Genomic DNA, 7,500 nt, shown 5'->3' with positions numbered 1-7,500 from the left:
TGTTTTAATATTATTAAAGTTGCTATCCTCCTCCTCCTCCTCCTCCGACTCCTCCTTCTCCTCCTCCTGTTCCACCTCTTTAACCTTTATCTTTTATTATGAAGCATGGCAGAGAGGATGAGAAAAGAGAGCGAGGGAGGCTTGATTCCCTTTTGCAATCTTCCCAATGTGACTGGGCATATGTTCTGTTTTTAACCACCTACCAAGAAAACCCAATCCTGCTGAGTTATTGATTCCTCGATCCGTTTTTCCCTCCACCCTCTCTTTATTTTTTCCTTGTCCACATCCTGAGAGCTGATCTAGCATGCTCTCAGACCCCCAGGTGTGTCCCTGCTTGCCTTGCTGAACTGATGACAGCTGGACTGTTCTACATAGACAGATGAAGGGCAGCAGATATATATAAACATAAATAAGGTCAACTTAGTATAAACACTGGCAGATGGAAAGACAGACAGACAGACGACGCAGACGCATGCACAGATGCAGGAACAAGAAAAAAATAATTATTTTCTGATCAAAGTAAAAACAAATCAGTATGAAAATATATTTCCGGGGAAAAGCAAGAGAAAAACCAAACAGACCAAAGAAAGAAAGAAAGAAAAAAGAAAGAAAGAAAGAAAGAAAGAAAGAAAGAAAGAAAGAAAGAAAAAAAGAAAGAAACCAGGAATTTAAACCACCCTTAGATGGTGCGTGGAAAAAAAAATCAAAAGTTCTGTGGACAACAGTCCTACCGTCTTTCAATTGCTTTAAGTTTTTCTCAGTTTACAAAGTCTATAGGTCTCTCTATCTCTTTCTGTCTGTGTCTCTGTCTGTCTGTCTCTCTGTCTATCTCTCTCTCTCTCTCTCTCCTTTCGTCCCTCCTTTCTTTTTTCCTTACCTCTCTCCCTCCCATGCTCATCCAGAACCCCCTCCCATCTGTCTGCAGCTTTGAGGGGTGGCAGAGGCAGACATAGCAGACCTCCTGGTTGTCTTGGATACACTCTGTAGACCAGGTTGGCCTCAAACCTGTAAGAGCCTGCCAGAATAAAAGTTATACACCACTATGACTAGCTACGATTCTTGTCTTTTTTTTATGATTCCGCCAGGCAGTAGTGGTGGTGGCAGAGGGAGGTGGTTCACTGTTAATTTGTAGCGAGCTTAGTCTACGGACCAAGTTACGGGAAAGGAGTTTTAAGATGGCTGATTATGTTTATCTTTTATTATGTGTTTTAATTAAAAATAACAGCAAAAAATAAAAATGATCTATTTTTATGGCATTTAAAAGTAGTGGACGGAAGCGGGAAGAAATCATGTGGCTGTGGACGTTATGCGACTTCTGGCAGCTGTTTGTTGCCTCCTCTATATTCTGCACATGCAAAGAGGGTCCCCTAGAGGCTGGGGAGTGGAGAAACAAAAGCGACCTGGAATGGCAGGTCACGTGGCCAGCCTCCTCCATCTTGGTGAGGTCAGTCAGCCAGCAGTAAGATGGCTGACATCCACATGTCAGCTTCCATCTTGGTGAGGTCGATTTGAAACCGAGTGACAGAAACAGGAAGGTGAAACAAAGGGTCATGCATGGGTTCAAGAGAGAAGAGGAAGTTGGGCATAAGAGTGAATTCCATTAATTTCTGGTCTCTAAGAGGCACAGAGAGAGAGAGAGAGAGAGAGAGAGAGAGAGAGAGAGAGAGAGAGAGAGACAGACAGACAGACAGACAGACAGACAGACAGACAGACAGACAGAGAGTCTGAACTCCAGGACAGTGAGTTCTACATTCAGAGAAAAAAAACTCTAGTTTGTCAAACAGACAAACTCTATTCATCTACACCCCCCACCCACACGGTCAAAATGATCCACCGTACTGTTTCAGATTTATTTCTTAGGAGCCTCCCCACCCCTGCCCCCAGTCACATGAAGGACAAACAGCACACAGTTATGCTGTAGAAATGTTTAATCCCAAACCGGGCCTCTTACCCCACCTTGATTATTTTGTTTTAGGATAAAAGATGCACAGCCTTTATGATTTACAGTGCTAAGCAGCACTAGAAGAGCCGGGGGCAGATACCGACCCTCTGTGTTAGAATTCATGTTAAAAGAAAAAAAAAATCAGAAACCTGGATTCTCAGAAAGCCACATGGTGTGTCCTCCTAGGTTCTGGTGCCCTCTTCTGGCAGGCAGGTATACAGGCATTAGATAGAGCACACATAGATTTTGAAAAGGAAGAAAGGAAGGAAGGAAGGAAGGAAGGGAGAGAAAAAAAGATTCTAGCTTTTGTCTGGCTGTGTGGGTGGCAGAGGCAGGGAGAACGAACCTCAGTGAGTTCACAGTTAGCCAAGTCCACAGAGCAAGTTCCAAGGCTCGCAGGGCTATACAAAGGTACAAGAAAACAAAGCAGAAAAAGTCCTGGCTTTTGTTTTAGAGATGTCTCTTCCCTCTAGTATTATTGCCTATAGAAATTGATCATGAAGGCATGTTGATCTTATGACAGGGTTTATCTTTGTGTATGTGTGTGTGTGTGTGTGTGTGTGTGTGTGTATCTCTATGGCTTAGCTAGGGCCCACCCCAGAGTTGTGTTTCAGAGGTCTTCTTTATTTCTTGTGCTTGGGCTTGTGTACGTACTAAGCTACCACACAGTCCTGAAAACACACACACACACACACACACACACACACACACACACACAAATCAGCCAACAAACCAACCAAGCAAATAAATAGGCCTGCCTGCCTGCCTGCCTGCCTGCCTGCCTGCCTGCCTGCCAGCCAGTTGGATTTTGTTAAACAGTTTTTGACTGATTTAATTTCCCCTCTGATTGTGTATCTTTCTTAGGATAAGAAAGAAAGTAAAACAATAAATGTACTCACGGGGATCATTTGGAACCAGACTTCTGTTTTGAGTGCGGTGTGTGTGACTAAAAGTGTAAGCTCCCTGAAAACTGAGGTCCTACTTGGCAGAAAGAAACGTCTGTATATGTGGGCCACTGATATCCTTCGTCGGAGAGTTGAGACATAAATGTTAGACAAACGAAGGAGGTCCCCTGACACAGTCCAATACCCCAACTAGTGGAAGCAGAATAAGTGGACGACAAAGACGTGTTCCTAAGAGATTCAGCTATCCCTGAATCCAGATGGGTGTAGTAACTTGGTACAGATTTTTGTGGACTTTAGATATAAAGACCGTGTAGGATCTTCACCCGATGTCACAATTCATCTCCGGAACCTGAATTGTGGGCCGTGATCTTATTCTTTAGCGTTTGTGTTTGTGTGTGTGTCTCCATGCCTAGCTTAGGGGTCACCCCAGATTTGTGTTTCAGCGATATTTATTTATTTATTTATTTATTTATTTATTTATTTATTTATTTATTATGTATGAGCACACTGTAGCTGTCTTCAGACACAGCAGAAGAGGCCATCAGATCTCATTACACATGGTTGTGAGCCACCATGTGGTTGCTGGGAATTGAACTCAGGACCCCTGGAAGAGCATTCATTGCTCTTAATCACTGAGCCATCTCTCCAGCCCCAGAGATCTTTCCTTATTTATTTCTAGTGTCTGGGCTTGTGTCGGCCCTAGGCCACACTTCCTGGAAAAAAAAAAAAAACAAAACAAAACAAAAAAAAAAAACCAAACCCAAACAAAAACAAGGAATAGAAACAGATATGCAGGGGTAAAACCTTCCAGGGACATGACCACAACCCCCCCACACACACACACAGACACGCAATCTCACGACTTGAGTTTGAACCAAGCGTACACTAAAGTCTCTCAGAGAGAGAAGTTAAAAATGGAGGCCAAAGGAAAACTAAGGAAAATCCCAAACCCAAAAGCCGATCCATAGCATGCTTTCAGACCCTAGGGTTTTACCCGCCTGGCTCCTTGAACTCTGTACTGCCTAAACTCAGCAACTGTGGAAGGCAGGAGCTGAAGATATGCTTCCACGCTCCCTTCCGAAGTCGGCCCGTTTCAGCTTTTATACGAAGCTCCGAGCTTTCGATGTGTCCCGTTTGTTTATTCGATTCTTACTTCACTTTTTAATCTGACTTTATTTTTATCTGCTATCCAGAAAGCCCTATGGATTAGTCAGGGACCCAGGCACAGGGACTCACTGAGGCTCTCGGGATTTCTTCCTGAGTGCTGCTGTGAATGAGGGAGTCTATGAACATTGTTTTAATATTATTAAAGTTGCTATCCTCCTCCTCCTCCTCCTCCTGCTCCTCCTCCTCCTCCTCCTCCTTCTCTTGTTCCATCTCTTTAACCTTTATCTTTTATTATGAAGCGTGGCAGGGAGGACGAGAAACGAGAGCGAGGGAAGCTTGATTCTCTTTTGCAATCTTCCCAATGTGACTGGGCATATGTTCTGTTTTTATCCACCTACCAAGGAAACCCAATCCTGCTGAGTTATTGATTCCTCGATCCGTTTTCCCCTCCACCCTCTCAGATACAGATACAGACGCATGCACAGATGCAGGAACAAGAAAAAAAAATTATTTTCTGATCAAAGTGAAAACAAATCAGTATGAAAATGTATTTCAGGGGAGAAGCAAGACAAAAACCAAACAGAAAGAAAGAGAGAAAGAAAGATTGAAAGAAAAAGAAAGAAAGAAACCAGGAATTTAAATAATTTCATCACTCTTTGAATTTACTCTAGCTCTGTATTTAGTCTTGGAAAAGGAGTTGGGTGGGGGAGGGTGGCAGGCAGTCGGCCCGCCGGCTGGCCAGCCGACCCGCCGGCCCGCGGTTGCTGACAGCGAGAAAAAGAAACCCAAGCGGCCCTCCCCGGAATTGTGCCCCCCCTTCGTCTGTTTATGCCTGTTCCTTGCCCCGTTAACCGACAGATTTGTTTAGCCAGGTACTTTGACTTAGAGATTGATTTCGTGTTTTCACCGCTCCGTCTTACTTTCGCTTTTGCCCGCCCGGGTCCAGCCCGCGTTCACGATGTTCCGGCCGGACAACCGGGACCGTATGTGCCATTCGTTGGAAGTGGTGGGTACTCTGCTCCGCTGTGCGTGGGTGCGTGTCCACGTGAGCTAAGGAGGACCCTCCAGAGAGACCGAGCGAGTGACTGTGAGTGTGGAGGCGGGTGAACGATTTGTATCGGTTTGCTTGCATGATCGAGACCGTTGTCGGGCGACACCTAGTGGTGACAAGTTTCTGCAATGTCCCTGGTCCCCGGTTGATGGCTAATGGCGAGGAAGTGCCTGGGGTAAGCCGGCCAGGGTGAGAGGAGTCCCGGCAGGCAGGCGAGTTCGTCCTAGACATGGTGTCGTGTTTGAGGACAGGCTGTATCTAAGAGGTTGTACCTGGAGATCTGCAGGGAGCTGTAGTTTCACTACTCCCTATTGAAACAACTAGGGGGCTGGGTGGCGGTTTGATCAGGTAGACCAGAAGGCCAGCCGGGGAGTTTTTTTTTTTTTTTTTTTTCTTTTTTCCTTCAAGAGCCCTCTCGGTCCCTGCCAGCGGGGCCATGGATATCTGAGGCCGAGAGCATGCCCTGGCCCGGGCTTCCAAGCCCCGGTGGCCCAGCTCGCTGGAGCCTCGGAGCTTTATTTTTTTTCTTTTTTTTTTTTTTTTTTTTTGAGTCCTCTCGGTCCCGGCCAGCGGGGCCCTGGATATCTGAGGCCGAGAGGATGCCCTGGCCCGGGCTTCCAAGCCCCGGTGGCCCGGCTCGCTGGAGCCTCGGAGCTTTTTTTCCTGCAAGAACCCTCTCGGTCCCAGCCAGCGGGGCCCTGGATATCTGAGGCCGAGAGGATGCCCTGGCCCGGGCTTCCAAGCCCCGGTGGCCCGGCTCGCTGGAGCCTCGGAGCTTTTTTTCTCCAAGAGCCCTCTCGGTCCCTGCCAGCGGGGCCCTGGATATCTGAGGCCGAGAGGATGCCCTGGCCCGGGCTTCCAAGCCCCCGTGGCCCGGCTCGCTGGAGCTTCGTAGCTTTTTTTTTTTTTTTTCCTCCAAGAGCCCTCTCGGTCCCTGCCAGCGGGGCCCTGGATATCTGAGGCCGAGAGGATGCCCTGGCCCGGCTTTCTATCCCGGGCCTCTCGGTCTGTGAGTACTCTCACGGTTCTAAGGTCGACCAGTTGTTCCTTTGAGGACCGGTTCTCTTTCTTATGGGGACGTTTCTGTGACACTTCCCCTAGCATGACTTCCAGATCTTTGTTGGTGCCTGTATGTTTCCTCCCCGACACTTTTGTGGTTTTGATCTTTCCTCTCAGTTCGCATTGTACCTGGAGATATATACTGACACGCTGTCCTGTGACTGTGACACTCAAAGGACATTATAAGCGATCCCCGAAAGGCTGTTTGCTTGTCCAGCCTTTTTATGTCTGCCCATGGGTTGCTGCGGTGCCTGAAGCTATTTTTTTCCCCCAGCAGGCTTCCTGCGTTCCCGAGCTTGGTTGCTTGTGTGTCCCGGGGTGTAGCTTGTGACAACCGGGCACTGCTGATATTTTTGCGTGTCAGGAGTATCCCGATTTCTCTGCGGTCGTTGTCACCTGTTGCCGGCTGGAGGAGCGCCTATTTTTTGCCGTTTTCCCGGTGTCTTCCGTTAACTGGCTTTTTTTTTTTTTTTTTGGAGCGTTCCGGAATCTCCCGTAGTTGTGTGCTCGCTGTGTCCGGGTCGTTCTGCCACATGCCTCCCGAGTGCGCTTTTTTTCTTTTTTGGTCTGTGCTTTTTTTTTTTTTTTTAAATATATATATATATATGTATATCTGTATTGGGGTCGACCAGTTGTCCTTTTCTTTCGTCCACCTGTTAAGAGAGCGCGGGTCGACCAGTTGTCCCGTTCGAGGTGGTCCTGATAACCTGCGGGCGACTGGTTCTTGTTTCTGTCGGACGCAAAGTCGATAGAGGGCGCTGTGTGTGTCGCTTTGGCTCCTCTTTTTTTTTTTTTTTTCTTTTTTTTAAATAGATATTGAAGGAGGATGACCGGCTTTCTCGAACCATTTATTTATTTATTTATTTATTTATTTATTTATTTATTTATTTATTTATTTATTTATTCATTCATTCATTTATTTATTCATTTATTTATTCATTTATTCATTTATTCATTCATTTATTCATTCATTCATTCATTCATTCATTCATTCATTCATTTATCTATCTATCCATTCATTCATTCACTTAATTACTTAGTTATTTATCTATCTATTTATCTATTTATCTATTTATTTATTTAACTTAAATAAGTACACTGCAGCTGTCTTCAGACATACCAGAAGAGGGCGTCAAGATACCACTGCAGATGGTTGTGAGCTAAAATTGGTTCTCTTAACCATCTCTCCAGCTTTTTTTTTTAACGCTATTTTATTTTCTTATTGTTTTCAAGATTTATTCATTCATTTATTTGTTTATTTATTTATGTTACACATACACTGTTGATCTCTTCATGCATCGGATGTGAGCTACCATGTGGTTGCTGGGAATTGAACTCAGGACCCCTGGAAGAGCAGTCGGTGCTCTCAACCGCTGAGTTTAGTTTTTAAATAAGATGACACTTAGAATAGATAGATAGATAGATAGATAGATAGA

The 7,500-nt window shown here is 45.5% G+C and overlaps 1 long non-coding RNA gene across 2 annotated transcripts in view; it reads left to right on the top strand.

Annotated features, from left to right (window-relative positions):
* Nucleotides 1-4,550: 4,550 nt before the first annotated feature.
* Nucleotides 4,551-7,500, top strand: part of LOC308416131 — a 3,662-nt gene continuing 712 nt past the window's right edge. The window contains exon 1 of one of the 2 annotated variants that reach the window (XR_013974910.1): nucleotides 4,551-4,960. This is a non-coding gene — a long non-coding RNA (uncharacterized lncRNA). Of the gene's footprint in view, nucleotides 5,042-7,500 lie in introns of both variants that reach the window. The other variant, XR_013974911.1, reaches the window with a different exon arrangement.

Source organism: Micromys minutus (assembly GCF_963924665.1).
Source record: "Micromys minutus genome assembly, contig: SCAFFOLD_215, whole genome shotgun sequence".
In the NCBI taxonomy this organism is placed as follows: domain Eukaryota; kingdom Metazoa; phylum Chordata; class Mammalia; order Rodentia; family Muridae; genus Micromys; species Micromys minutus.
This window is presented reverse-complemented; position numbering and strand designations above follow the sequence as displayed.